Here is a 16,213-nt window from a genome sequence, read left to right on the forward strand (position 1 = left end):
CCATTCAACGCCCAACAGCCACCACTCCTTGACAGTAACACATCCTGGTGTAAAGCATCTGCTGTGTTCTTAGAACAATAACTAACCTGTAATTAGTAGGAGCAAATTACTGCAGATGCTGGAATGTGTGCTGAAAATAACAATGGCTAGAGATTGTAATGGAGACAGAGCAAGCCAACATTTCGAGTCTAGATGACTCTTCCAGACTCATCTAGACTCGAAATGTTAGCTTGCTCTTTTTCCTTGAATGCTATCTCACCTGCTGTGATCTTCAGCATTTGTTGTTTTCACTAATTTGTAATTAACTTTACAGGCCAGTTCCCATAAACAACTGTTTGCTTTCTTTTTTTAAAAAAAAAACAAGTTGTTGTTCAAAATGTACTTCTCATTTTCAACTCCCAGTTCCAAACCAAAAATGAGAAAAATTAAATAATGAAGGCTTCAAACAACAGTGGAGAATTCAGTGATAGTAATGACATGGAATTTAAAGGGCTTATGATTACAGATGGCCGTTACCTGGCACTTGGTGCAAATGTTACTTACCACATGTTAGCCTAAGCCTAGATATCATCCAGGTCTTGATGCACTTGGGCATGGACTGGTTCAGTTTTCAGAAGTTGTGCATGTTCCTGAACATTGTACAATCATCAACGAACATCCCCACTTTTGAGCTTATGATGGAGGTGCTGGTGTTGGACTGGGGTGGAGAGAGTTGAAAATCACAGATGGTCACTGATGAAGCAGCTGAAGATGGTTAGGCTAAGGACACTATTCTAAGGAACCCCAGCAGAGATGCACTGGAGCAGAGATGACTAATCTTCAACAACCACAACCATCTTAATATATCTTGGAACTTCACAGAAAAGCCAATCTGCAAGAACCTGAGAGAGAGAGGGATAGATGCAGGCAATCTTTTGTGTTTACTGTGCAGAGTACAGGTGGGAATTTGTGTACAGATTAAAGAGACTGGGTTCCTGACTATATTGAGAAGTGTAGAACATTTGCTTAGCTTTATCTAGAGGGAGAAGTCTCCAAAGTAACCTTCAAAATGGAAGTCAGTTCAGGGATTAAAAATTATCCAGCTGAAAAACATAAAAGGAAGCAAACCATCAGGCATTGAGAATTAGAGTCGTAGAGTCAAGGAGATGTACAGCACAGAAATAGACCCTTCAGTCCAACTCGTCCATGCCGACCAGATATCCTAACCTAATCTAGTCCCATTTCCTAGCACAGAGCCCATATCCCTCTATACCCTTCCTATTCATATACCCATCCAGATGCCCTTTAAAAACTGTAATTGTACCAGCTTCCAAAACTTCCTCTGGCAACTCATTCCATAGACACGTCACCCTCTGCGTGAAAACGTTGCACCTGATGACCCTTTTCTGTCTTTCCCCTCTCATCCTAATCCTATGCACTCTAGCTCTGGACTCCCCCACCCCAGGGAAAAGACCTTGTCTTTTTATCCTAGAGAACGAAGCATCCACCTAAGGGAAATAACAATGATAACCATGACATGATATCTTCGGTAGTTTTAAAATCAAATTGGGGGAACATTTCTGGAGCTTAGAGTACAAGCTGCAAATGAAAAGTATTTAGGCAATATTGCTTTTACTTTAAAACTTAAAATCTTGCCATGTCATCCTTCCAGTCAGTGACTAGAAATTCAAGTATCTTTTTATAAGTTATTCATCCCTATGAAAATCACTACAAGATGAAAAACTATAAATAGAAATTGAGTGCCATTTCAAACTGTGAAAACCTCATTGGGTAAAGAAAATAAAACAGCACGGGCAGGACAGGTGATGTGTTGGAAGTTAGTAGACACCAGTGTGATCACCATGCCCAGATCTGCTGTAAGCATCTGATGCCCAAGGAATATTGACTCAGAGATTTTTTTAGATTACTTATAGTGCAGAAACAGGCCCTTTGGCCCAACAAGTCCACAATGACCCGCCGAAGCGCAACCCACCCACACCCATTCCCCTACATTTACGGGCAATTTAGCATGGCCAATTCACCTAACTTGCACATTTTTGGAATGTGGGAGGAAACCAGAACAAACCCACACAGACACGGGGAGAATATGCAAACTCCACACAGAGAATCGCGTGAGGTGGGAATTGAACCCAGGTCTCTAGCGCTGTGAGGCAGCAATGCTAACCACATGCCACCGTGCCGTTGATGAGGTGGAGCCCGAAGCTGGGTCACGTTAGGGAAGGAGACACATTGGCCATGTACAGACCTGACAGGGGACGGAACCAGAACCAGAAGTGGATAACAACATTCTGTCCGCCCTGACCTTGACACACAGTACAACCCCATGTCACCTGACCAAGTAACAGCCAGCAAGCAGGGTCACTGACCACTCAGCTGCTGGAGGCTGGCTTACAGCTGGCAGCACATTATGTGTGCAACTGGAAGGAAACGATCACGCTGTGTTTGAAGGGCCATTCATATTGAAGATCTGATTTAAATGGAGGCCTGCTGGAATCTAACAGATAGCAACCGTGCTCAACAGCAGGCTATTACCCCTCCAACATAACCAGCAATCTGAAACCTGTCCTCACTGATGACCAGCAACCCATGAAACCCCCAATATCCTTAGTCAGTAAATACGTAAGGTATTATGTTTGCTTTAGGGAAACTCTAACATTATTGTTCTGTCTTCACTCACGTGAATTAATCAATATTAATTGATGGCAACCAAGGCAATACTTCTACCAATAAATCCACCTGCTAACCAATCAGAACACTGCTTTCATGCAGTATCAATTTGGTTTTTGCCTTGAATTGGTAGTTATATGAATTGTCCTGATGAGTGCAAATGAAAAGCTTTGACAAAATGTGTCTTTTATCAGCAAACAAATATTTCCATACATTCATGTTAAGTGAGTAGGAAAAGATTTGGCAGATGGAGGGTCAAATGGCAAAATGAGTGTTTTTTCACTCTTGAAGGAAGGAAAAAAGAGCAGAGGCAGTTAAGAGGCATGAGATTGTGGAATACTGTGGTACAGAGGAATTTGAGTGATCTTATACATGAATTACAAAATGTTAGCATGCAGGTAGAGTAAGTAATGAGGAATACAAATTGAAAGCAACTTTTTAATGTACAAGGGGATTGAGTATCAAAATAGGAAAGTCTTACTACAGCAGTTACTGAGACAAAACTTAAAATTGATGTGTTTAGTTTTGGTTTCCTTTTTGATTGAGGGATATATTAGCATTACAGGCAGTTGAGAGAAGGTTCACCAGGGTGATTCCTGAAATGATTGGGTTGCCCTATGAAGTTAAGGTTAAGAGGTTCAAACTATATTCATTGGTATTCAGAAAACCAAGAGGTGATCTTATTGAAACATGTAATATTTTGAGAGGGCTTGACAGAGTAAATGCTGAAATAATGTTTCCCTTATGAGAGAGTCTAACAATTGGAAGCATTATTCAAAATTAAATGAGGTTTCATGTCAACTCAAAGCTTGAGGACTTGTTCAGGATAGAATATTGTTATAATTAGATTCTGCCTCAATAAAATATAGTCCCAATATTTTCTGCAGCCATTAAGTCTCTGTTTTTATATCATTTAGTGTTATGTTTTGAAAAGATTGTATTTCCCAGATTTTCTGCTACAGGTTTATAACTTCTACATTTTATGCATGATACAGCAAACAATTTCTGAAATTACCTGACTTTCTGATAGACAAATTATCTTTTATAATCCCACTAAAAAAAAATTTATACGTAATAAACTAGTTGCTACAAAACTAAAGTCAGCATTAATTTTAGTGCTGTAAAGGAATAACATACACCTTCAATGCAGATGCTGAGTAAACGAAGAAGGAGCTATTGTTTTGACCACAGTTGATGTTATCACTGGACAAGTCAGATGCGAGATGGAAACCTGGTTTGGTAGATTTTTTTTTGTTTTATATTTATTCAACAAGGTTCTCTTTCACCAAAACCTAAGCAAGCAATACTGCAGATTTGTGTTTTAGTAAACAGTCATTTATTACAGGAAAGAAATGTAAATAAAATGGAATAGACAAAGCTAAATTACACAAGCTGAAGCACACAGTAAAAATACCAACTATCCCAACACTATCACTTTACTGTACTCCAACACCAGAAATAATTCAATCCTTTATCAACATCTGTAGGTTTGAATTAACAGTCTCTTTCAATTCATGGACTTGAGTGATTTATAGTCTCTTCCTTGCATATTCACACAACTGAATCTAGACTTTCTTAGTTAGAACCAAAAACTTCTGGTCTGGAACTTGTAAACCAAAAACCTTACAGTGAGGTGACCTATTTCCTAACTCGCATAAACTAATTAATTTCTCTAGGAGAAACAATTTTGGCAACTAACTTCAATCAGGACTTCTACAAACTGAACTCAAAAGCTTTCTAAACTATTAGCTTCTCCCCTAAGCAAATCAACTCCCCAGCCTTCCTCTCCTTTTTCCTGAACACTGATAAAAGCTGCAGAATTGCTGACCAGTTAAACGTTGAAACCCCTCATAAACACAGACCAAAACCCATATCTCATTAGTTCAAAATGCAATCTCTAAAATAAATGATAATGGGATGGACGTACATACATAAACCATACACTTTATGTCATAATACTAACTACAAAAGAATAACTGAATAAGAAACTGCAGAAGTAAACAATCAAGAACAGTTGCCAAGAAAACAAAAAGAGTATTTTTTTCCCAGAATACTCTGAATTGCCATTAGGTACTAATTTGCATTTTTATCTAACTGTTATCCATGGAGAATACTTACTGCTGTTCAGATCAAGCTGAGAAATGTTTCAGCCAATGGGACTATTTGGTGCTTTATTTTCATGTGTGCTACTATTGCTGACATGAGTGACTACATGAGTGCAAGTTCTTTTTGTATTTCATGCTGGGCAGTAACTTGTGGTTTCCTTTGGATAGCATTGCAAGAATTGTTCCACAAATAGTCCTGACAGGCCAGGAGCTAATGTGGTTTGAAGTTTTCAGTTGGCTAGTCCACAAAGCAAATACCAAAAAGTTCTTTTATGTTTCAGATTGCTTGAAAGTTGCTTGTTTTTAGTTACACAGCTACAATACCACAGACTTACTCACACAATCTAGGTACTGTGTTCACTGCATCATGACAATGATCAGAAGATGAAAGGACATTTTAAATTTGTAATTCCAAACTGTGTGTGTTTTAAAAGAGGAATCATACAGACAATTGTGTTAGTATATGAAAGAAAAAGAGAGACATACAAACAGACAAAGAGAGAGAGCCATCACTCATTTCAGCGTCATATAATCTAGTTGGCCATAATAACATAGCGTCTTGCTGCAATGTAAGGATCAATGTCCTTCTTAATGCTGGGCTAATATTTAGATTCACGCACCAAACACTTTGATTTTTATGCACCTGTGGGATCTATGATCTTACATGCCTTAATATAGTGTTTGCAGAATTACAAATTGTTTGCCTTTGAATATTACATTCATAAACATTTTAGTTCCTCTCTGAATGACCAGGATGACCATATTAGCTCAGGGACTACTGGATGTGCTAAGGCCACCCATTAATGATGTTCTTCCTGAACTATTGCTGTTGGTCATCATCTGATGTAACTTGCTGAATCTCACTGTGACCAAAATGTATCAGATTGATAACAAGGTTATCATCCAGTTGATTCAATAATATCCACTTGTAGGACGAAAGGCATATCTTCGTTCAGCATTGAGCTTGGAAGTCGACTGAGAGCAGCAGAAATGGTTATTTGGGAACCTAGTATGTATTACCCTTCTAAATCAAACCCTTGGATCTTTAAAGATAAATGTGTATTTGTAAATGGGTACTTGAGAGGGATTTTCAATATATCAGTTCTTATGCCTTATGGTCAGTGTGAAATGCTTACTGAATAGATATATATGAAAATGTTGTATCACAAAACTAGAGAAAGAGTCTCTCTTTCAGTGCTGGAGGAGCTAACATGAGTTCTAAGTATCTTAGAGCCAAAAATAAAAGGCTTGTCATCTTATAATAGGAGACACATGTGGTGGCTTTTTTGCTCTCAACAAGGTGAGAATGGCCAGATCACAATACAGTATTGAAGTGCACACATGTGGATGATAGACCATATTTGAGAGATTAAAAGCTAAACTGGTGGTCATCCTGCCCTATATAAATGTGTTTTTGAGGAGAAAATGCGAAGAGGAGCTTGGTTGCAAAATTTGGAAAATGTGAAGGCAAACTGTTATAGAAAATGAGACATCTTTGTAAATCACTCTTGGTCTTGCAGTATAGGCATCTTCTGTATGATATGATCGACTATAATGTTAGTTGAGGAGCAGATTGAACCAAAGCAATTGATTTGGCTCATGTTGATTTGACAAATTTTTAACTTCGAATACAAGAACGCATTTCCTTGCCATTATCAAGGGATGATGGAAAATTATGTTATACTAATGATTAGTTCTTCCGAGAGCTCTAACGTCATCAAGAGTACAGAGACAACATGGTAGATTCCCTTTGAAACAATACACATGTTGTTAGAATATGGTCTGGCTGATGAATAATCTGTATAGTAATGTGAAGAAATAGAATCTACCAAAACATATTCTAAAACTCATCATTTCCAGACACAGGAAAGGTGTATAAACTAATATCGATTACTGGCATTGAACTTGGAAAAACGCTTGCCACCTGTGGACTGAGGTTTAAGCTCTTCCAGAGTAGGAAGCTTCAGTGCAATTTTCAGCTGCTTTGGATATAAACATACTAGTATTGTAAAACATTCTTACTACACTCATGGTCCTACTGCACCAATCGTAATGATGCAGAACATTCTGGATGAAGTTGTTTTATAACATGGAATCCAGTTCTATGTTGAGCTTATCCAAATGTGAAGGAATGCAAAGTAATCCTAATGGGTAGGGCATCATCTTTCCATCTGTATCAATTGTTTTCTCTTTTTTTCTTCCCTTTTTTTTGTTCTTTTTTCCTCCTAGCCATGGATTCCCAGTCCCAACTCCTGGCCTTGGACTCAGCACAGACTGGTGGTGGCAAACCGGCTTGGTGTGGCTGACTTCCAGTCTGGCGTGCGGTCTCCCGGCCTGGCATGTTGTCTCCCAGTGTGGCGTGTGGTCTCTCGGTCCATTGTGCGGTCTCCCGGTCTGGCATGTGGTCTCCCGGTCTAGTGTGCGGTCTCCCAGTGTGGTGTGCGGTCTCCCAGTCTGGCGTGCAGTCTCCCCATCTAGCATGTGGTCTCTCAGCCCAGTAAGGTGGACTTTCAGCCTGTTGTGGCGGATGTTCAGTCTGGTTGAGTGGTCTTTTGGTAGTACATGGCAGTCTGTCGGCCCGGCATAGCTTCTGTTTGGACTTCTGGTCTTGAGGTGATTCCTCGGAGTGCAGTCCCACCGTGACTAAGCACTTAAGAAAGATTTTAATGCTTGAACATTCAGCTTTATTTCGTTATTTTCTACTTAAAACTAAGAAGGTCTCAACGTGTAACTTTTAACCTTATTTAGTGTGTTTTAAGCTATACTATAATTACTGCAATGTCTAATTTTTAACTTGCTTTTTTTTCTACCTTGTTCTTAAGATTCTGTACCTAGATAATTGTACCTAAGATGACGCCTTATGTGGTGACATTATACACTTAACACTGTACTCTTCAAACAAACATCATTGCCTAGTGCCAGTCTCCTGCTTTTCCTCCATATCCTTGCACTAGTTCTGCTCAAATAATTATCAATGCCCTCCTGAATGCTTCAATTGAACCTGTCTCCATCACACTTGCACCAGTTTCTCCAATACTGAGTGAAACAAACCAAACACCAGCCTATAAATTGCAATCTTTTTATATTGAGAATTCCTTTGAAAAATTTGGACGTTGTTTAAAAGTATGTCAAGTAAAGTGATCAAATGAATATATTAATACCTACAATCCCTATTCTCAAAAACATGGAGATAATCAATTGGAGGAGTGTAATAGGAGTATTTGCATAATTTGAGTTTGGAAATTTCAATCTAAAATCAGACAAGTTTCTGAACCAAAGCACCTTTATTCAATTGTTTTTTCTGTTCACTGTACTAGTGGGTCAGTAATGTCATCCGCTGTCATTTCCGCCACCTCCAAACGGACCCCACCACCAGGGATATATTTCCCTCCCCTCTCCTATCAGCGTTCCGCAAAGACCACTCCCTTCGTGACTCCCTCGTCAGGTCCACACTCCCCACCAACCCAACCTCCACTCCCGGCACCTTCCCCTGCAACCGCAGGAAATGTAAAACTTGCGCCCACACCTCCTCCCTCACTTCCCTCCAAGGCCCCAAGGGATCCTTCCATATCCGCCACAAGTTCACCTGTACCTCCACACACATCATCTATTGCATCCGCTGCACCCGATGTGGCCTCCTCTATATTGGGGAGACGGGCCACTTACTTGCAGAACGCTTTAGAGAACACCTCAGGGACGCCCGGACCAACCAACCCAACCACCCCGTGGCTCAACACTTTAACTCTCCCTCCCACTCCACCGAGAACATGCAGATCCTTGGACTCCTCCACCAGCAGAACATAACAACACGACGGCTGGAGGAGGAGCGCCTCATCTTCCGCCTGGGAACCCTCCAACCACAAGGAATGAACTCTGATTTCTCCAGTTTCCTCATTTCCCCTCCCCTCACCTTGTCTCAGTCGGTTCCCTCAACTCAGCACCGCCCTCCTAACCTGCAATCTTCTTCCTGACCTCTCCGCCCCATCCCACTCCGGCCTATCACCCTCACCTTGACCTCCTTCCACCTATCACATCTCCATCGCCCCTCCCCCAAGTCCCTCCTCCCTACCTTTTATCTTAGCCTGCCTGGCACACTCTCCTCATTCCTGATGAAGGGCTTATGCCCGAAACGTCGAATTTCCTATTCCTTGGATGCTGCCTAACCTGCTGTGCTTTAACCAGCAACACATTTTCAGCTGTGATCGCCAGGATCTGCAGACCTCATTTTTTACTCCCAGTAATGAAGACAATGATTGTTGTTTTAGCACTAGCAAAGAGGCTCGGTTCACCCTTTTTGGAGACTAATGAGCATATTTTCTCCCTGATAGAGGATCTGCCCCTGTCTGTATGAGGGTTATAATCCATGCCCCAGAGTATCTGGCCTAGGCCTATTTTCAGAGCCATTTGCCACACTACTTATTACTTCCTCAATTAAAATAATGATGCTGATAAGAAAGATTAGAATGAGAAAGTGCTAAAAGCCTTAACTAGCACTGAAAATCCTGTAACATGCGACAAAATTATCAGCAACTTTAATAGCAAAAGTGGAAAAATGAATTGTTTCACATAAAGTCCTTAATCAGAGCAGACAAAACATTGGGGCGGCACGGTGGCACAGTGGTTAGCACTGCTGTCTCACAGCGCCTGAGACCCGGGTTCAATTCCCGACTCAGGCGACTGACTGTGTGGAGTTTGCACGTTCTCCCCGTGTCTGCGTGGGTTTCCTCCGGGTACTCCGGTTTCCTCCCACAGTCCAAAGATGTGCGGGTCAGGTGAATTGGCTATGCTAAATTGCCCGTAGTGTTAGGTATGGGGTAAATGTAGGGGTATGGGTGGGTTGCGCTTCGGCGGGTCGGTGTGGACTTGTTGGGCCAAAGGGCCTGTTTCCACACTGTATCTAATCTAATTACCTGATCTTTTCTCCTTTTCGATGCCAACAGACCCATCAAGGACTTCCTGCATTTCAGTTTTTGCAGGAATGGGCTGAATTCCTGACTGGCTGCTCCCAGTGGGAAATGATACTTGTAGAGGGTGTCAATCAGGAAATGGATGGAATATTAAAATCCATAATTTCAGAATCAGCTGGATGTAACATTCCTAACAAGCAACACTAGTTTAGGAATATAAACCTATCACCTATTCAGCATCATGATATGCACATGGACACAGGAATATTCTTATTTCCTTTTAACTATTCAAATGGAATAAAGCTGCAAATTATTTTTAAAAGCATAAATCTCTGCAGTTCTACTAAAGCTGCGATATTCCAATGGCAGACAAGAAAACTAATTCAAATGTAAAGCAGCTCTAAACCAAATATCAATAGTATTTAATAAAAATTATTAAATGGTATTTTAGCAGCTCTGTGACCTTGGGCTTGAATTTGAAAAGCGTACGCAAATGTTTAGGTTTTTTCGGATATACAGCTTTAGAGTGGATCTAGAGTCAGTTCATTTCTTTCACAAAAGATCTTTCTTGTTGCCAAGGAAACCAACATCATGATTATGTTGTTGGTATTTATACAGGGTGCACTGTAAAACCTGCCTCAATGCTGAGACTGTTCTGTCTTCTGTACAGAAGCTTAAAATATCTAATTCATGGGCAACATGCTGTATTCGTTTGGTTGTTACAAATTTACAGTTTGAATAGTGCTTCATTAAGAAGCTCTTAACAACTTTATGTTTCATATCATACTCAATTTTTCCTTTCTGTTATGTGATTCAAGAGAATAGATTGACTAGCAAACATATTGCTTACTGAAAGAACTTTTCAATTTTCTTATTATACTTGCAAAGAATTCCACAGAAATTTACAGATTCAGAGCATTATTGTTCTGTTCATCAGACCTTATCCAGTTTTATGGAGCTTCCTTTGTATGTTTTTTATTTTGCTCATGGGATACTGATTTTAATAACCAAGTCAAATTTATTGCCAATCCCCAACTGTCCTTCAAAAGTTAGTGGTAAGCTGCCTGTTAAATCATTGTCATCCATGGAATATAGGTACTCCCATTCCCATTGTTCTTAAATAGAGAGTTCCAGGGCCATGACCAAATGATAAAGATAGAACAGTGACATACTTTTATGATTATAGATACTGGTCCTGTCTTCTCTAGTGTTTAGGAGAATGAGGGAAATTCTTACAATGATAGAAACGATAGATGCAGAAGAGACGTTTCCACTAGCTGATACATCTGGAACTAGGGGGCATAATCTCAGAATAAGGGGCAATCTATTCAGGACTGAGATGAAGAGGAACTTCTTCACTCAAAGCATTGTGAATCTACCCACTGATTCTATTCAAGTCTGGGGTTGATGGAATTCTAGGTACGAATCAAAGGATGTGAGGATAATGCAGAATGATGCATTGAGATTGATGATTAGCCATGATCTCAAATGAGAGAGCAACCTCAAGGAAGTCAAATATGCTACCCCTGCTGCCATGCTGCTAAGTCAGGATGGTGTGTAACTTGAAGGAAACCTGTAGATATTCCCATGCTCCTGGTACCGTTGCTCTATTTGAAAAGGATATTTAGGAAACCTTGGCAAATTACTGCAGTGAATCTTGTACATTACGGCCAAGGTGCACTAGAGGTGTAATGAGTGAACAATAAAGACATTAGATGGTGTGCTAATTAAGCAGGATGCTTTGTCCTGGATAATGGCAAACTTCTTGAATGTTGCTAGAGCTGTACTTATCCAGGCAAATGCAGAGTATTCCATCACACTCTTGTATCTTGTAGACAGTGAAAACACTTTGGACAGAAAGAAGCTGAGTTACTTGCTATGGAGTAATGAGTTTCTGATCTGCCCTTGTAGCCATATTTGTGGAGCTGGTTGTTCATTTCTGGTCAGTTTCTGCTTTCCAGTGAGATAATCCAGTGAGAAAGTTTTTTTACTTATTTTGGAGATGATTATTGACGAGCACTTATATGGTATAAATGTTACTTTCTATTTAGCAAGTGCAGTCTAGATATTATCTAGGTCTTCTTACATGTAGTCACAGATGGTTTTACCAGTTGTGAGTTGGGATATGAAAGAACATGCACAATTATCAGCAAGCACCCCGAATTCTCACAATGCGTTAGAAAGGATGTCATTTATGAAGCTACTGAAATGGTTGGGCTTATCCTGAGAAATTGTCCTGAGAATTGTCTTGCAGCAAGGTTCTCAGGCTAAAATGATTCATTTCCAAAATCCGTGACCACTTTGTCCTGTGTTAGGTATGACTCCCACGAGTGAAGATTTTTCACATGATTCCCACTGACTCCAGTTTTGCTCAGGCAAAACTGGATGTCACACTCATTCAAATGTTACCCTGATGCCAAGGGCAGTCATCAGTGGAATTCAGTTCTTTCGTCCACATCATCTCAAGGATGATATCAAGTTTAAAGTCATGTGGTTTTGGAGGACTCCAAACTGTGTATCAATGAACAAGTTATTGAGAAGTATGTGCTGCTTGTTAGTGCAATCGCGATATTTTCCATCACTTTGCTGATGTTCGAGTAGTGTCGAGAATGCAATGCTGGAAAAGCACAGCAGGTCAGGCAGCATCCAAGGAGCAGGAGAAGCCCTTCATCAGGAATGATGGTTGAAAGTAGCCTGATATGACAGTAGCCATTTGGGTTGGATTGTCCTGCTTTTGTGAACAAGACTTTGCTGATCTTTTTGAACATTGTTGCAGCTGCAATGGGATAGGTAGCCTGAAGTTGGAGTTATTTCCGGAGAACAAGACTCCAACACTAAACCGAGGATGTTGTCACGCATATTTGTTTTATTTTATCTTGATGAATGTTTTACTATTGCTGAATATCACATGGAGTGATTGAATTGTCCAATAACTGATCTTTGTGAAAGCATGAAACTTCAGAGAAGGCGAAAATAAATTGAACACTCATCTCGTCTGGTGAAACATAGATTCAGATTCTTCACCCTTTCCTGTTGCATTCTCGTGCTTCCTCACTGAGGATATGGATGTTCATGAAGCGCCTGTCATTAATCCTTCAGTTATACACTACTATTCATTTCTGCATGTGGCTGAACTGCTCTTGATCACCTCGGTGCGTTACTGATAAGATCACTTATCTCTGTCTGGAGACTACTGTTTTTGCAGTTTAGCATACATGTAGTTTTCCTCAAATATGTAGAGTGCCTCACAGATGCCCATTCTTGAGCTACCAGATCTGTTCTGAATCCATCTCAAAAAGCATCGTAGTATTGGGCACAATATGATTGCAGGTACCTCCAGTATGAAGATGAGATTTTCTTTTCAAAATAGCTCCGCAGTGGCTATTCTTACCAGCAGCATTATCAATAGATTGACCTCAACAGGTTCTTTAGTGAGGCCAATGAAGCTTCAACTTGAGGCCAGGTTGTTTTATGTGCATTTTGATTTTCTCCTCATTCGTTGTATGCTTAATTTGGCAATTATCAGGATTCAGCCATCTCAGTCAGTAGTGGTGCAACTGACCCACTGTTGATGATGAAAGTCCAAAATCCTCACCCAGATGGTCATGTTTGTTGGATAGGTGCTAACTCAGTACATCTTCCAAGTATTTTTCAATATGAAAAAGTACTTATTCTTCATCTGCGGTAGGGCAGGTGAGTTCTTTACTAATGCTCAATGTAATGCTATGGGAGTCCAACACAGTGTTCTAAATTCCCACAGCAACTCACTCCTGACTGAGTATCACGATGTCACCATCTCTGTTCTCCTGGTGAGACAGAACATATCTCAGCTTGATTAGGGAAGAATCTGGAACATTAGCTAAAAAGTATGATTTGTGAGTAAAACTATGACTATGGAGCCTGGATCTGTTGGCTATCTGCCTCCCATGCATTAAAAGCACATGTCTTGCAAACGAAACTGGGCCTCAATCATAACATTGCCAACAAATTGCCCAAAACCCCTGTCGTCAAAATCCACCACAAGATTCCCCAGTGATCTGTAAATTATCTTTCAGCAATATGTATATGTGTTTCTATCTCAATTGAACTCCCACTCTCACCCTTAGCAAATTGGAGTACAGTTGAATTATATGAGAATTGGCTCCCTCAAATACTGTTATATTGTGTTTGAGGCTGGCACAGGATACGTTTTGTCAAATCTAATTGTCATCTAAAAATCTGTGTAAAATGAAAGACTCACCAGATTAAGAGGACTATTGACCTCTTTTAACTGATGAACCTGTAACGCCATTGCTGAGTTATTTAGAGCCACTGATAAATCACCTCTTGAGCATGTTGTCATCTCTTCACCTGATAATTGAGCTTTATAATTATTCTATACACTGGCTCTTTTGAACAGACCTCTCAAATGTTAATGTTGATCTCTCTCTGCGCCATCTCTACGGCTGCATTCTGTTCTGCTACCCCGATGCACTTTGTATGGTATGAACTGTCTGTATAAGCACACAAAATAACACTTTTCACTGTATCTTGGTGCATTTAACAAAATAATAAATCAAAATCACTCTATTAATCAATCTCACACTCCCTGATTGGTATTGATAACTGTCAGAATGTATATATTTCAGATTACTTAAAAATCTAATCGCTGAACAAATTTAGTTTTTTAATGGATAATTTGAGGAAAAGATTAACAAAATATAGCTCACCAAATTAGGACTTTGGCATGACTTTTTCTCTTTTAGTCATTTTAGGCACCAAATATGACACCATACAGAGCTTTCTTCCTTCCTTTATTTTCACCACAACAAATTCAAGCCCTAAAGCAGTATCTTCCATTCTCTGAATTAATTCCATCTAAGAAATTCAGAGGTGTGAAAGATAATACTCTCCTCTACCTTCCCTTATTCCCAAAATCCAGATGCTTTTAAACCTTTTGACCTGTTGCATCTTCTTTATTATGCTTTTCAAATTTAGTTTTGTCCTGTAAAGTGGACAAAACTTTGGTTCTTAATCTCGATTCTCAATAAAACAAGCAGAAATCAAATTTTTGCAATTTATTTTCAGATGGAACTTCCATGGGAATATGAATATATACTTCTTGGCAGCTGTCTACTTTTTGAACCCAGCACAAACAAGCTTTACCTTTCGTAGTTTCTCAGTTGAAACAAATGCAGATGGTACTTGACTCTTATAACATATACCAACATGCCCAGTGTCCTCAGAGCTTAAACACCGAACATTGAAAATATTGTAGATTCGTCCTCATTACTATCAAACATATGTTTACAGAGGAAACTCGGTTATCCGGAGTACACGGGCGGAGAGTATTTCATTCAGTTAATTGAATGCCGGATAATCGATGCCGGATAACAGAGTTAGCCACGTACCAGGACCTTGCAATCTTGTTCAGATGATCCAATGTTTGGTTAATCAAATGTTGGATAATCGAGGTTGCACTGTACTCACTAAAGTCATGAATTGATGCAGCAATACAATCAACACAATCATAGGGAAGATGGCAGAATCAATCATTAAGGAGGTTATAGCTGCACACTTAGAAAAACACAAGGTAATCAGGAACAGTCGATGTGGTTTTGTAAAAGGGAAATCAGGTGTAATCAAACTAGTAAAGTTCTTTGAAGGAATATCACATTCTATGGATAAAGGGCAGCCTGTAAATATATTGCACATAGACGTTCAGAGACATTTGAAAAGGACAATGTGGGAGCACGTGGCATAGGAGGTAACACATTAACATTGACAGATGATTCACGGACCGGCAGAAAGAGTGGCATAAATGGTTCTTTGGATGGCAGGATATGATGAATGGAGACTGTCACACTCTGCACTGGGACCTCAGCTTTATCTTTGAATTGTTTAGATGAGAGAACCAAAGGCATGGTGGCTATATTTACAGATGACACGAAGATTGGGAGGAAAGGATGCTGTGAAGAGAAGATAAGGGAGGATGCAGCTGAGAGTGAATGCTGAAAATCTGGTAGATGGATTATAATCTGGGAAAATATTAAGTCGCTCACTTTGGCAAGAAGAATAAAAATAGTTGAATACGACTTTAACAGAACTATGGAAGAATATTGAAACAGGGTAAAATCATTTAATCCATGGAGCCTGCCTCTACATGGTAGACCATGTTTGGTCATCTCCTCAGTGCCATTTTCCTGCACTATCTCTTTCTCCCTTAATGTTATTAGTCTCAGAAATCTATCAATTTCTGTCCTAAACCTACTCACTGATTGAGCTTCTATGACACTCTATGTACAAATTCCAAAGATAATTCACTTTCAGAATGAAAAGTTTCCTCAACTCAGTCTGAAATGGCCTGTGCCTTATCCTGAGATAATGTCCTCGGTCCCCAGCGAGGGAAAATGTCCTATTTTTATCTACCCTGTCACACCCTGTTACATTTTTCTAAGATTCAGTTATGTGAATTTTCATTCATCGAAATTCCAAAAAAAAGACAACAGTTTCCTCTCCTCACGAAACAATCCCAACACTCCAGGGACCTTTTCA

This window comes from Hemiscyllium ocellatum, chromosome 11 (assembly GCF_020745735.1).
Source record: "Hemiscyllium ocellatum isolate sHemOce1 chromosome 11, sHemOce1.pat.X.cur, whole genome shotgun sequence".
In the NCBI taxonomy this organism is placed as follows: domain Eukaryota; kingdom Metazoa; phylum Chordata; class Chondrichthyes; order Orectolobiformes; family Hemiscylliidae; genus Hemiscyllium; species Hemiscyllium ocellatum.